Here is a 15,643-nt window from a genome sequence, read left to right on the forward strand (position 1 = left end):
CAACAAATTCACTGATATAATGAGTCCATTGTTGCACATATGGGTGCAGTGGTGTTACAATCTTTACGACTGCTGGGGTCGATGATGGTCATTGAGTGACTGAATTGGCAAATGTGCCTTGAGGTACCAATCTTGTCCAGAAGTAGTTAAGTTGCGTTGTAATATGTCATAGAGAAGGAATTACATACCACGTAAAGAGGGGCGTTCTCATTATTCTTCTACCAATATCCACCCTCTATATATCTTGGAACTATAGGCTAGCTTGACAGGTTTCAAAGTTTTGTTGAGCATGCATATTAAAGCACCATCTGGAAATTGTTGATGTGTGGTGATTTGTCTTTCTTCTATTCCCACACACTGCATGAGGCTGCATGAGTTGTACCATTGTCTGTATGTTTTGACCTAAAGCTAAACTAAAACTGTACAGGTAACTTTAATCTGCTCTTCAAAATATATTTATGGACACAAAGAGATAAAGGGGCGGGATTGTGGTGGGTGGAAGATGCATTATATTTAAGAAAATCCTAGAAGTGGGTAATCTTATCCTTTTGCTTCCTTCTGAAACCTCTGCACATCATCAGAGTGTAACAAATTTCTCAAGGTTTAGGAGCATGAAATGTGCTTAATAAATGTGGAGTTGAAATTAATTGTGTGGCCCAGACATTAGCTGAGATTCAACAATGGTGGTAAAAATAAGTTCCCCACCCTCAGCATGACAACAGTCATACAAGACCGCTTTAGCATTGTCTAGCTGCAGCCAAAGCAGTATACTATCCTATAATATGCCCTGGAAATGACCTAGAGTTATCCACTGCAGGCTACAATCAATTGCTGTGCCAGAAATTGCCATCAGCCTAGTTCCTCCGCAGGCAGATGCTCCATCCACTCAGGGATGTATTTATGGCTACTGTTGACTGCTCGGAATGGTGTCAAAGTGGATTCCTTCCTGGTCACTATTTGGGTGAGCACGCAGATGAGTACCATGAACAGATACAAAGGGAGAAACATCTTGCACAGAGCTGTTCACAACAATGTTCTGCACGTTATCCCAGTGTCTGCGTGGATTTCCTCCGGGTGCTCTGCTTTCCTCCAAAGATGTGCAGGTTAGGTGGATTGGCCATGATCAATGCACAGGGTTACGGGGATAGAATGGGAGAGTGTGCCTAGGTATAGTGCTCTTTCAGAGGGTCGGTGCAAATTTGTTGGGCCGATTCGTTCACCACTGTAGGGATTCAATGAATGTCTCTTGCTTGGCTTTTTAAATAAACTACAATTCCCAGGCCTTAATCCATATTGAGCATTTGCTTAAGAGTTCAACTGGCAGGCATTTTCTTCACATCTATATGCAACACTGAAGGAAATAAGAAGTTTCATGAGGACAGTTCCATGAGGACATTTTTTTCTCCTTATCAAAGTAAATGCACTCCTACAATGTACAGAATGAAAAAAGATAGCATTCCAAGGTAATAATGCATTAATAAACAGCTCTAAACCCACGCTCCTTTACTTACATTCTGTATACTAATTAAATTGCATACACAGTACCTTACTGGTTTTATATTCGTCTGGCAATTAGTGTCAAATGAATGGCACAAGCTAATCATTACACTTCACTTGTCCACAGACCTTCTGTATTTTTTCCCCTGCAACTTGTGGTTATTATAAATCCATTTCAGCACAGCACCTGCTCCAGTGGATCTGGAACCTGTGTGAACAGAACAAGCAATCTGGACCAGATTGAAGATTTTTTTCCTGAGGCGTGTAGGATGTGTATATAAAATATTTAATTCAATGTCAAATCATGTTCTGAAATTGAAATTGAGAGGGAAGAAAGATGATACTGAGAGAGATAAAAGAGTCTCAGGAAAAGTAAACTCATGTTTTTTTTTATCCTTAGCAACAATAATTCAAGTCTGAAGGAATGTCACTGCACTTAGAAAAGTTTTCACAGCCAGAGTGTTTGGCATTAATTAAACTTATCATATGCTGTTCAACTTGCACTTGAATAGACATGTCCCAACTATTTCTCGTATATTTAGTGGATGGATATCTAGTGAGCACTGAAAATTCATAGCCTTCCATGTATGTGAATGCTTAGATTATTGGAAAGATACCATTATATTGAAGCTTTTGGAGGAATAAAGTAAATCAAAGCAACTTGCTGATTTCCACATTTAACTGAACAATCAGGGACAGTGGATATTGTCTGGTTTACTCCTCAATACTGGACAGCGTTGACTGTCTCATTGTTATTCTATCTCAATGTATAGATCCATATCAACATCTTGCAATTTGTTTTAATATAAAAATCGAATTCAGTAATTTTGGCGACAAATTCTACATAACAAAAACCAGTTGGGATATATGCAGTTCTGATCTTCACCAACTATTATCATTGTACATCCATCAGCAAAATGAATGTAGATTGGGTTCATGCAATCAAAAATGTCCCTCTAAAGGTCTAGGAATTCATTTTTGACCAGTGCTTAATTGGTGTTCTCAACTTAGTCTAGAAAACACGCAATAAAAACATAATTTAACATGGATTAAAAGATTAAGTAGAAAATCAATGCCAGGACCCACAGGTGATGGCATCGAGTATGAATTAAGCATGTCACCAATTTAGATTTGGCATTGCCTCTGATTAGTTTTAGGAGGCTCATTTTCCCTTGTGGAAACAGATGGCTGCTGACTGAGAGCAGTGCCTCAGAGTTCTATGCAAATTTTTATTGACAGTAAAAACAAACTGCAGTCATTTAAATTTTACACATCAAAACAAATCAAAAATAAGAGGCTCTGTAATATTGCGCCACAAACACCTGCGGCATTTCATCACCGTATGACATACTCTTGGTAGATTTACAACAATTTCTAACATGTACAGATGATCAGATTAAACATGGGCCTCCCATGAAAACTCATGAAAGATAGGTAAATGCATCATTCATGCTAAATATTGCAAAAAACTGTACTCAGCAAGGTCAAATGAAATGCTACGAGTTACCTCTGGGCAATTTTGTTTGAGCTCAGAGTAAACTAAGAACATTAAACATGCTGGAAATTTAGAACAAACCATATTAAAAAGTCTTGGTGGTAATTGGAATTAACTCGTTTTGTGCATATTATAGATATGGAACAGGTCAGATGGCCTGCAGCCGAAGGGCAGCGTCATTGAACTCGATAACACATCGGAATGGGGATATGAGTAGTGGCTATGAGACACAGGAATTTTAAACCCTGAACAAATACAACAGGGTGACACACTTCTATCAGAATCACGAAATAGAACATTTGGCCTAATCAGTATTGGAACAGTTAAATAATTAATTTTCTTCTCTATTTTTAATTTAAAACTCAGAAACTGAACCTTGTAATTTCCATACAAGCGTGGAAATTCCAAAGAAAACGGCGAGGCGGTTTAGCTATCCACTTACCTCCTCCTGGAGCCTTTCCAGTAACTTAATTGCAGTGTTAATGTAAGCCTACTTGTGACAATAAAGATTATTCTTATTATTCAGGTTCTCTCTTATTTCTCCTCTCCTAAAACTGATAGATTTTGTGGCTGCAGGAAGTCCTTTGCGAACTCATTCTGATCCCCATTCAACAATTTTGGAGCTGAACCGTCCCATAACAAAAATTAATGTGAAATATACTGCCTTAATCTTAAAGTAAACAGATCAGATCAATATTACCTAAATAAAAGCAAATTACTGCGGATGCTGGAATCTGAAACCAAAGAGAAAATGCTGGAAAATCTCAGCAGGTCTGGCAGCATCTGTAGGGAGAGAAAAGAGCTAACTTTTCGAGCCCAGATGATTCTTTGTCAAAGCTCAACATTATAGAGATCAATATTATCCCTGGCAGTTGGCAAAGATTTTTGGTAAACTACACGGTTTTTATACCGAGAACATTTATGTAGAATGTGCAACTACACTGGAAGTGAAATGCTATTGATTGGTTTAAAAATAAATTGAAGAGAATAGGGGCGCCAAGTTGGAAAAGAGATGGAGAAAAGTTCAACTAAAAACAGTTACTGTAAGGTAATTCCACATTTCAGTTTAAAAGATTTTACTCATTGGAAGGTGGGAAGAGGGTGGAAGGTAAAGAGTTTCACTGTTTTAATAATAATAATCACTTCAATTAAGTTACTGCGAAAAGCCCCTAGTAGCCACATTCCGGCGCCTGTTTGGGGAGGCCGAAACGGGAATTGAACCCGCGCTGCTGGCCTTGTTCTGCATTACATGCCAACAGTTTAGCCCACTGTGCTAAACCAGCCCCTCTTGGAATGTATAGGAAAATAATAATAGAAAGTAGGAAGGGGCAGGATAGGTCTCAAAATTTAACAGAGTGGCATAGCATAACATAAGAAATAGGAGGAGGTTATTCAGTGCCTCGAACGAGCTCTGCCATTCAATATCAGATTAATTCACTGACCATAGCCTTTCCTACCTACCACCTCCCACATAACACTCAATTCCCTTGTCAATCAAAAATATGTCCAATTATACTTGACATTATACCAAGTTAAAAATCACATCAGAGAAGCCAAAGAACCAGCTGAAATACGTATAAATATTTTCAGGATTGCAGAAGATACTATTAAGAAACTATTCTTGCAGGTCACAAATCTAAAACACTCTACTATCATTTATCATTAATATAATCTTACAGTCTGTTTCACTCTCTTTTCAGAAGAGACCATTTTAAATCACAACAGTGCCTAATTGGAGATATAGGGCGAGATCTACAGGCTGTTTATGCCAGCGGGATCTTCCAGTCTTGCCGACAGCGCACACCCACCGCAGGTTTCCTGGCATGGGGTAGATTCAATGGGAAATCCCATTGAAAGTGGCGAACCGGGCAGCGAAACACGCCTCGTGAGGGGAGGCCAGGGAATCTCACCCATGAAATCATTTTTAAAGTATGCTGCCGTCAGCTTAAGTTAAGCTCTAGCCTTGAACGGCATGTCACACCGAGTAGACCTTAGCAGGCACGTTCTGACAAAAAGTTATTGAACTGTTTCTCTCTCTGCAGATGCTGCCTGACCTGTTGAACATTTCCAGCAATTTTTGTTTTGATTTCATGTTTCCAACATCCTCAGTATTTTACTGATGCATGCCTCCTCTCATGTATGCCTGTTGTTTCTAGACATTCATTACCAGCTATCTGCACATGGTTCACTCAAAAGGCACTATTACCAGCAGCGTGGTTTGATTTTCACTCCTTTGAGAAACAGAAATCATGTCAGGCAACTCTCGGTCAACAGGCAGCATGAGCAATGGCCCTTAGTCAAGGCTCATTTGTAGAAGGTCCAGCAGCTGGCAAGACACTCATCCACACTTACTGAAACAGCAGAAATGTGTTTTCACATGTGGTCATCCTAAAATAAATTGTTCTGGGAGCTGAAAATAGAACATGAAGCATGGCAATTCTTAGAGAGAAGGGTGAGATCACTGATGTGGGACAAGGAGGAAATGAACAATAATGAAGAAACAAGTGTGTGTTACAGATTAGATTGCCTGTGGTCTGATTCCAATGTAAACATTTTGCCCAAAGTAATTGAGCATTATGTAGTGCAATGGAACCGTTCGATGCAGAATGTTCAGATGATTTTCAAGCTTGAAAAGCAAATGGTACGACAAATTAGTAGAAAAATTAAAGCAGCAAACTGATGTGGTCAAAGTTACAATATCTCTTAAATTGCCGTATATTAGCAGTTTTCATAAGCATGCCAGTATATTTCACATTGCAATACAGATGTCAAGCTAATTAAGCTCATTTCTATTTTCAGTGGACATACTGAAACATCACAATCATACAATTTCCACTGCAAAATTTCCTAACAGCGATACTCAAAATCAAAGTAAATGCTAAGGCCAGAGACAGTAACTAATCAAGTTAAATGACTTTTTCTTTCATATGTGCTTTTGAGAGAATGGATTTGGGAATGCATTGTCAACTTGATCCATTTAACCCTGGAAGTTGTTTATAATATAAAAAGTGCGTGCTTTGCCCGATAATCAGGTTGATTGTTTCGAACAACTGCATGAGCTAAATGTGGTACCTATGACGAGGAATTCTAGTATTGTGGAGTTTCCATTCTGTGATTCTATAATTTTTTTAAAATTAAAAATTAAAGCTTTCATTTGACAGTTACTGGTCTGAGAATATTCATTACACAGAGCACGGAAGTCAAGTAAAGAACGAAAGAATGCCAAATAAAGGCACAACTTCAGATGGAATACCAGCTGGTTATTTAATGCAGGCTCTAAACATCGTGAGAGAATAGTTTTGCACAAATTGAGCCAATTCTACAGGTTCAAGCTGATTAAAAACGCAATCCAGGCAGTAAGGTCATAATTTGCTAAAATAGGCAAGTTTTATTTTTTATTATACATAATTGACACATTTGGAACAGGAAAAGTACTGAGAAACATAATTAGATGACAGCTTTTACAGGCTCGAACAGCTTAAAATGGCAAAACCTGACCGATGGGGACACAGATTTTGAAAAATTTAAATTTACACAAACTTTAAATTCTTGCCTGTTTCTGTATATCCCACTGTGGCTTCATCCCTCCAATTCTGTAACCTCCACCTCAGAAATCCCCAGTGAACTGACTGTTCCTCTAACTCGGTTCCCTTGGGCATTTCCCTCCTTTGCTTCACCACTGAAAACCATGGCTTAACTACATAAATTCCACTCTTGGGAATGTTCACTCTCAATCCTCCACTCCTCCAACCTATTTTTTCTGCTTAAAACAACCTCATTGATCAAGTTGTTGATCACTCCTTTTCCCCATACTAAATGCTTCTTCTTTGGTTTGACATCCATTTTCCTCAGCCTCAGTAAAACTGTTAATTTCAATTTATTGCCTGGGATGTTATTTGTTGACAGACAACAGTGAGATTGAAACTGTTTTTTGGATGCTGTTTAAGTCACTGGTCATGCCTCTTTCTGTAGATAATGCAACCTCGATTTTATTCTTGTAACGTCGAGGTTTATCATCAAGCCAAGGCCATTGAAATTGCCCACTGCCTCTGTCTCAGTGTTTCCAATCGTGACATTTCCATTGCCTCATTGATGTGTAGTCAAAAAGATTAGCTGTATCTTTTGACAAGACCTGCCACAGTTTTTAGCTCATCCTTTGTTCTGGCTGTCTGTATGGTGTCATTTGCACACCTCAGATTAAATACACTACAACATACTAAGATTTTTTTTTTCTTTTGTAAAAATAAATTTAGAGTACCCAATTATCTTTTTCCAATTAAAGGGCAATTAAGCATGACCAATCCACCTATCCTGCACATCTTTGGGTTATCGGGGTGAAACCCACGCAGACACGGGGAGAATGTGCAAACTCCATACAGACAGTGAACCCGGGTCCTCAGCGCCGTAGGTAGCAGTGCTAACCACTGCACCACCATGCCACCCTACTAAAATGCAACCACATCTCTCGAGTCACTCTTCCTGCCATCCTCATTATCTTCTTTTCCACAGCATTTTAAAAAATAAATTTAGAGTACCCAATTATTTTTTCCAATTAAGGGGCAATTTAGCGTAGCCAATCCACCTATCCTGCACATCTTTGGGTTGTGGGGGTGAAACCCACACAGACAGGGGGAGAATGTGCAAACTCCTCACGGACAGTGACCCAGGGCCGGGATTCGAACCCAGGTCCTCAGCGCCGTAGGCAGCAATGCTTTCCACAGCATTGAACTATATGGGCTCTTGTGATAACCACACAATATGTTTGGATGCATCAATCTATAATTGTCTTCCATAGAGCATCATGCTGGATAGTGTCAAAAGCTTTGGCATTATCTATGAAAATGAAGCAAAGCTGGGCTACCTGCTTATTTTCATATTTCTCCATGAAATTTTGGAACATAAGCAGTTGTACCCTTTCCACAAATGATAATAACAATCTTTATTAGTGTCACAAGTAGGCTTACATGAACACTGCAATGAAGTTATTGTGAAAATCTCCTCGTTGCCATACTCCAACACCTATTCGGGTACATTGAGGGGGAATTCAGAATGTCCAATTCACCGAACAAGCAAGTCTTTCAGGACTTGTGGGAAGAAACCGGAGCATCTGGAGGAAACCCACGCAGACATGGGGAGAACGTGCAGATTCTGTACAGTGGCCAATCTGGGAATCGAACCAGGGCCCCTGGCGAGTGAAGTAACAGTGCTAATCACTGTGCTACTGTGCCATCCTAAGCCAAATTGTTCCTCTGTCACTTCTCTGTTCACATAGAATGTGATCAAGTAGTACTTTAGATGCATGACTGATGAGACTTGGCATACAATATCTTGGACAGTCCTGTGTGCTTGCTTTCTTGGGCATTGTGACCATCACAGATAAAGTCCACTTGCAAAGCCATTCAAATGTTGTCCATATCTCATCAATAATTTATTTCACTGTACCTACCTACTACTGTTTGACTTCCTGTTTTTATTGTTTCTGCTGGTTTCTGATTTTGTCCTTCTGCGTTTCAACTCTTGATGTTCTTTGTGAGCTTTCTTACATCCTCTTTCCCGGAGTACCTCAAATACTAGTGCTTCTTTGAACTTCCAATCTTCATCGCTATCTTTTCTGTTTCCCACAACTTCCTGCAATAATTCCCCATGTCAGCCTGATCTTGGCTTTATCACATAATAAGTCTCTGTTTTCTTCCTAGATACCTGTATCTGAGTTTACATACTAATCCTATCTGGAAAGAAGTAAGTATACTTTCTTGGTATTATCATTCTTGAAAGCTTCCTTTGCTTCTTCCTCAGCTTCCTCATAATTACATAATGTGAAAACCATCAATAATTTGAGTTAGTTTTTTTGTGATAAGTCAGGCTATTGATTTAAAGTTTACATGGGAAATGAATATTATGGGACTAAGATTTCCAAGATAAAAAAAAGTTAACTTAAAATGGTGTCCAATAAGTCCAAAGGCAACCATTTTGCTTAGATCCCACTTGTCAAGATCGCATGTTTCATTTCATGGAAGGTTCAAAGGTTTTGTCCCCCACATCCAAAACCATTCCTTCCACAGCTCCAACTAAATTCTTCTGCACAGGTTACAATTCCATTTGGAGCACCAAAACAGCCTTGAACAATATCACAAATTACATTCCGCATGATTGTAACCATGTGCATTAATCTTCCAATATTTACCTGTAGTTTTTGATACAATGAGCTTCACTTTCTTCTCTGACACTTCTCCTCCATTTTATGGCTCAGTGAGACTCCTATAGCAATAAAGGCCCAGTTCAACACTCCCCTCACTTGCATTCATTCATAGCTGTCTGAGGAGGGCTGGAGAATCGTTAACAATGACTGTTCTTCACTGTTATCTCCACCATCCTCTGTTATCTTCACCATCCTCATTCGCCTCGTATCTACATGCTGCCTCTTGGCAACATCATCCACAGACCACGGGTTAGATTTCACATTTAAGAAATTCAACTGGACTACATTAATGCTGTGACTATTAGAGTTGTTCAGCAGCTCTGGAACGACTATGCTGGAGCTGTTCATTATTTTAAGTTTGAGTTACTGCCAAAGGTTTTCCTATAAACGCACAAGTATAATGTCACAACTGCACCAACCTGTTTCAACAATATCACGTTGTTGAAAAGGCCTGTGAATATCCGAGAGATTGTGGGGATTCTCAACTCCCAGATGATCAGTTATTTCCTCCAAAAGGCCACAAAGGTTATTGTAGAATCTCAACCCTTCTCATAGCTAGCAGAAATGATTTGAGTCTTCATTGTTTATTTTACACAAACACACAGCTCTTTCATGCAAGCTGTCCATTAAATTTAGCTTTGTCTAACTCTCTGCTGTTCAGCCTATTCAATGCATCAAAAGTTCTGACAATTCATTTTTTCTTTTATTTTTAAATATAAAAGAGTTAGGGATGGGCACAGAGTGTGGAAGGGTTCATTCCAGAACTTCAGCACCTGTAGGTTACTTGGACTGTTCATCTATTTTAAGATAGATTTTAGACCATTAAAATATTTAAATTTAGACAAAATATAAAAATATGAGTGGGCAATGCAACTTTCTTTTACTCAAATGAAAAACATCAATAAGTCTGTGTCACTTACAAGTTCCAGTTCCTTTTGTAAAACCGACGGCCGATTACACAATCAATCTTGTTTTATCCACCGTATTATAATAAACATTTATTTTTAGAAGGTACATTTCTCCACCAAAATGATTAATCAATAGTAACAGGTATGTTTCATGTCTTCCCATTTTATAATCTCAATCCGAATTTCAAATTAGAAATTACTTATTGGCTCTATTTAATTATTGCTTTAAAATTCAAGTCTATGGCTACCTAATCACTATTTCCTAATGTAGCTTTCCTGGTTTTGGTGGTATTCTTTTCCTTAATTTCTTAAAGAATAAAAATAAAACAAGATATAAAATAGGTTACAATCAGAAATGGAAATTAATTTTGACCCACACTGATGGTTCTCACCCACCAAATGTTCCTTTCTTCTCTGTCTCAAAGTGGTGGCATCTACTCAAGGCATTCCTTATGGCATGAGCTAGCCATTGATGATCCAATGCATTGAAACACCACTCCACTCTTTAATGATCAGTTAATGGCCTTTAACTCTGCATATTCATTCCATAATTTGCAGTAATTCCTTCAAGAGTGAGCCCTCAGTGATTTGAGTTTATTTCTCGCCAAGTTAATGGAGCACGCTGGCCATCAATATCTGCCATATAAAACTAAATTAAGAAAGGGCAAAAGCACTCTCAACTTTTCCTATTCTGAAAGGAAAACTGTTTGACAAATGTTTCAGTGTATAACTGTCAGGATAGATAAAGGGGAACCAGCAGATGTATAATTATTTTTAAAAGGGTTTCTATGAGATCCCACACAAGGGGTTGTTACACAAGATGGGGTTAGGAGTAATGCATTGGGTGAAGGTTGGTTAAAGAGAGAGTTGGAATACACAGGTCATTTTTGGGCTGATTGAGTGTTACGAGCAAAGTGTTGCAAGTCCTTGCGTCTTAGCGCTTGGCAAGCCATGTTAATGAGTTAGATGAGGGGACCAATATCAAAGTTTGCTGATGATAGCTGGAAAAGTAAGCTACAAAGAGATGAAGACTGGTTAAGTGATTGGACAAAGTGATTGTAAATGGAGTATATTGTGGAAAAGTGTGAAACAATCCATTTCTGGTAAGAAGAATGGAAAGTAGATTTTTTTTTAAAAGTGTGAGACACGACTGAATGTTGCTGTCAACAGTGATGTGAGTTCTTGTACATATGACAAAAAAGAATATGCAGGTCTAGCAAGTAATGAGGATGGCATATAGTGCCTTAGCATCCATTGCATGGGGGTTGCAGTATAAGAGTAAGGTGAAACATAAAAAATTCTTATAAGTCTTGACTGAGTAGATTTGAGAGACTTGGCTAGAGTCTTAAACTAGGGTTCATAGTATCAGAAAATGGCAGGATCAGCTATTTGGGACAGAGACGAGGAGAAATGTCTTCACTGAGCTGGTTGTAAATATTCTATCCCAGTGAGCTGTGAATGCGCAGTCGATGAGTGTATCCAAAATGGAGATTGTCAGATTTTTGAGTACTAAGGAAATCGAAGGATAAGGCCATGATTTTATTGAATGGCAGAGCAGGTTTAATGGGTCATAGATAGACACCTGATTCTTCCTTATTTTTCTTACAGTGTTGTTAAAATCGAATACTTGTGACTGACAAAGCAGCAAATATGGTTGGGACAATTAGAAAATAGCAGTTAGTTCTGTTCTTTTGGTTTATTGTCATCTGAATCCCTCAGAGGATAATCATAGAATCATTGAATTTACAGCGCAGGAGGACATTCGGCCCATCGAGTCTGCACCGGCCTTTGGAAAGAGCACCCTATTTAAGCCCACTCCTCCACCCTATCCCCATAACCTTTTGGATACTAATGGTCAATTTAGCATGGCCAATCCACCTAACCTGCACATCTTTGGACTGTCGGGAGGAAACCGGAGCATCCGGAGGAAACCCACACAGACACGGGGAGAAAGTGCAAACTCCACATAGACAATAATCTGAGGCCAGAATTGAACCTGGGGAGGGCTGGCAGAATTCATTTGGTATGATTTCATCATCTGCCCAAGGGCAGGTCCTCTGATCAAATCTCCACACCTAGTGGCCCTTAGCTTTCCTTTTCAGTTGTTCATAACAGCCTCCCATTTTCAAATTCAATGAGAAATGACCATTGTGACTAGGGAAAGAATACATGAGCTGGCTTCCTGTTGCTTTCCTCATATGTGCTTAAAGGAAACATAAGTGACAGGTACTCTCTCCAGAGAATCGACCGCTTGCATGCAACCTTTGGGGTCCATCACAGTTCCATCTCTTCTGCCATCACCATTACAACTTACATTTATATAGCACGTTTAGCATAATGGAACTTTCCAAGACGCTTCACAGGAGCAGTACAAGACAAGGTATGACACCTAGCTACACAAGGAGATACTAGATCAAATGACCAAACGTTTTGTCAAAGAAGCAGGTTTTAAGGTGTGTCTCAGACGAAAGCAAGGTAGAGAGGGAGAAAGGAGTAGGAGGGGGTCGAGAGAAATGAGGCAGAAAGGATGTTGTTAGTATATGTGGAAAAATAATGGTGTGCCTTGGCATGATGTCATAGGAGAGGCCCAAGGATGGATCCTTGAGGGACAGCTCAGGTAATGGTACAGGAGCAGGAAGAGAAGCTATTGCAAGTGTTTCACTAGTTACGACTATATAGATAAGGATGGAACCAGCTGAAAGCAGTCCAGTTCAACTGGACAATAGTGGAAAGGCACTGGAGTATGATGTGGTCAACAGTGTCAAAGGTTGCAGATAGATAGAGAAGGAAGAGATGTGAAGTTTACTATCACAGTCACGCAGGATGCCATTTGTAACTTTGATAAGAGCCGGTCTGGCACTAGGGGGCGAACCCGGTTGGAGATTCAAACATGGAGGGCATTACCAAAATTTCACTGATTCCACTGCTGGCCATGTCTTGTAATCCTGGGCTTGGAACAACTCATAAAAAGGCAAGGATGACCATCTGAGGTCTTAAATGACCCTGTTACCCTACAATTATACCCTAGTATGATACAATGCAAATGTGATGAAAAATAATTAAATAGTTTAAATGTTTAAAGCTGCAAAGCATCCTGTGTTCCACAGGAATTCAACTTGGAACCTGTCCATCAGAAACATACAAGGGCAACCCAAGCTGGTAATTATGGCCAGGCTTCAGAGATTTTCTAAGCAGATCTAAAGAGATCTATTATGAAATACCTAAAACTACATTCCTTTCCCCCTACTCCAAATAAGTCAACCTTTGTGGGACATTGTGCTCGAGATGGGTTCTCCTGAGGTGTTCTTCCCAAATATCACATGAGCACACAGATTCATGTTCAATTGTATATTTAGATCAATATGTTGTCATCATCTCTGGGAAGGAGATTTTTTCATTATACCATCAAACTACCATCAAATTACACAAAGTCAAATTTTGCAGATGCATCAGAGCAGCAAAGTGTGAATAACTGACATTCTGCCAAGATTAAACATCTCTGGCATCTCTGCTAATCAGACTTACTTCTAGGCCACCTGCAAGAGTGTGCCTTCAACTCTCACGTACAGCTTTCCCTTTGCAAATAATTGCTGGAATTCCTCCCTGCATCAGGATCAGGTAGCATAGGGGCTCAAAATACTGTTTATTTATCCGTGGGACTGGATTTATATCCAGTCCAGAGTGATGTGGTTAAAGCCTTCTTCATCTCGGGTGTGAAGATCCTATGTAAAAATGAATCTTGGGCAGCTTTAATCTAGTTACAGAGGGTGCAGACAGTGATAAGCTGCCTCATCACAATTTTCTGAACCACTTAAAGAAGCCATAAAGAAAGGAAATGGAATCAGCATGGTAGCATTGTGGATAGGACAATTGCTTCACAGCTCCAGGGTCCCAGGTTCGATTCCAGCTTGGGTCACTGTCTGTGTGGAATCTGCACATCTTCCCTGTGTGCGCATGGGTTTCCTCCGGGTGCTCCGGTTTCCTCCCACAGTCCAAAGATGTGCAGGTTAGGTGGATTGGCCATGATAAATTGCCTTGAGTGTCCAAAATTGCCCTTAGTGTTGGGTGGGGTTACTGGGTTATGGGGATAGGGTGGAGGTGTTGACCTTAGGTAGGGTGCTCTTTCCAAGAGTCGGTGCAGACTCGATGGGCCGAATGGCCTCCTTCTGCACTGTAAATTCTATAAAATCTATGTTCAGTAGGGAGAGCTATTGTCAGTTGGAAATGTAAATAAAGTGGTCACAATGGCTCATTAATACTCTAGCCTCTGAGCCAGAAGATTGGGGGTTTACGACCCTCTCCGGAGACTTAGCACAAAATATCCACTGACATCCTTGTGCATAACTAAGGGGTCGCTGCCTTGTGAGCAAAACAGAAATGGAATGAGCCTGAGAGTCCTCACCAATATTTATCCCTCCATCAACAACACTGCATATTAGCTGCCATGTTTTTGGCATTACAATGACACTACACTTTAAAGGTACTTCATTGACTGTAAAGGGTTTTGAGATATTGATGGGTCATGAAAAGCACAATATAAATGCAACCGTTCCTTCTTTCAAAGGCATTTGCTCGCTATCTGGTTATGCTATATTTGATGTAGGAATGATGACAATACTAGGTAACAAAGAACACAGAGTGTATCATTTGCCAGCACAGATATTTCTCTTAAGCATCACAAAAATGCAATCTATGAAAACAAAGAATTAAGGGGTGGCACGGTGGCCAGCCCTGCTGCCACACGGCACCAAGGACACGGGTTCGGTCCCAGCCTCGGGGTCACTGACCATGTGGAGTTTGCACATTCTCCCTTGCGTTGGTCTCACCCTCACAACCCAAAGAGGCGCAGGGTCGGTGGATTGGCCACGCTAAATTGCCCCTTAAATCCACATTGCTGGAGGTGCTGCTGACGATAGGGGACTGGAGAAGGGGGTAGTGTCAGCGGTTTACGGAGCTATTTTGGAAGAGGAGAAGGCACTGGAAGGGATCAAAGCAAAGTGGGAGGAAGAGTTGGGAGAGGATATGGAGGAGGGGTTCTGGTATGAGGTGCGCCGGAGAGTGAATGCCTCCACCTCGTTCGCGAGTTTGGGGCTGATACAGCTGAAGGTGGTATACAGAGCACGCCTCACGAGGGCGAGGATGAGCCAATTCTTTGAAGGAGTAGAAGATGTGTGTGAACGTTGCGGTGGGGGGGGGGTGCTAATCACGTTCATATATTTTGGACCTGTCCAAAGCTAGAGGATTACTGGAAGGAGGTTTTTAGGGTAATTTCTAAAGTGGTGCACGTGAAACTGTACCCGGGCGCCCGGGAGGCTATATTCAGGGTGTCGGACCAACCAGGGTTGGAAACGGGTGCGGAGGCAGATGTCGTAGCCTTCGCCTCATTGATCGCCCAAAGGCGGATCCTGATGGGTAGGAGAGCAACCTGTGCCCTGGCATGGCGGAGGAACCTGTTGAAATTCTTGACTCTTGAGAAGGTTAAGTTTGAACTGAGGGGAAGGATAGAGGGGTTCTACAATTCATGGGCATTATGCACTTTCAAGA

General features: G+C 40.4%; 1 protein-coding gene across 2 annotated transcripts in view; it reads right to left on the reverse strand.

The window, feature by feature from the left end:
• Positions 1–15,643, reverse strand: part of mtor (mechanistic target of rapamycin kinase) — a 342,907-nt gene that overhangs the window by 117,496 nt on the left and 209,768 nt on the right. The window lies entirely within an intron of this gene.

The sequence above is a fragment of the Scyliorhinus canicula genome, chromosome 16, assembly GCF_902713615.1.
Source record: "Scyliorhinus canicula chromosome 16, sScyCan1.1, whole genome shotgun sequence".
Classification (NCBI taxonomy): domain Eukaryota; kingdom Metazoa; phylum Chordata; class Chondrichthyes; order Carcharhiniformes; family Scyliorhinidae; genus Scyliorhinus; species Scyliorhinus canicula.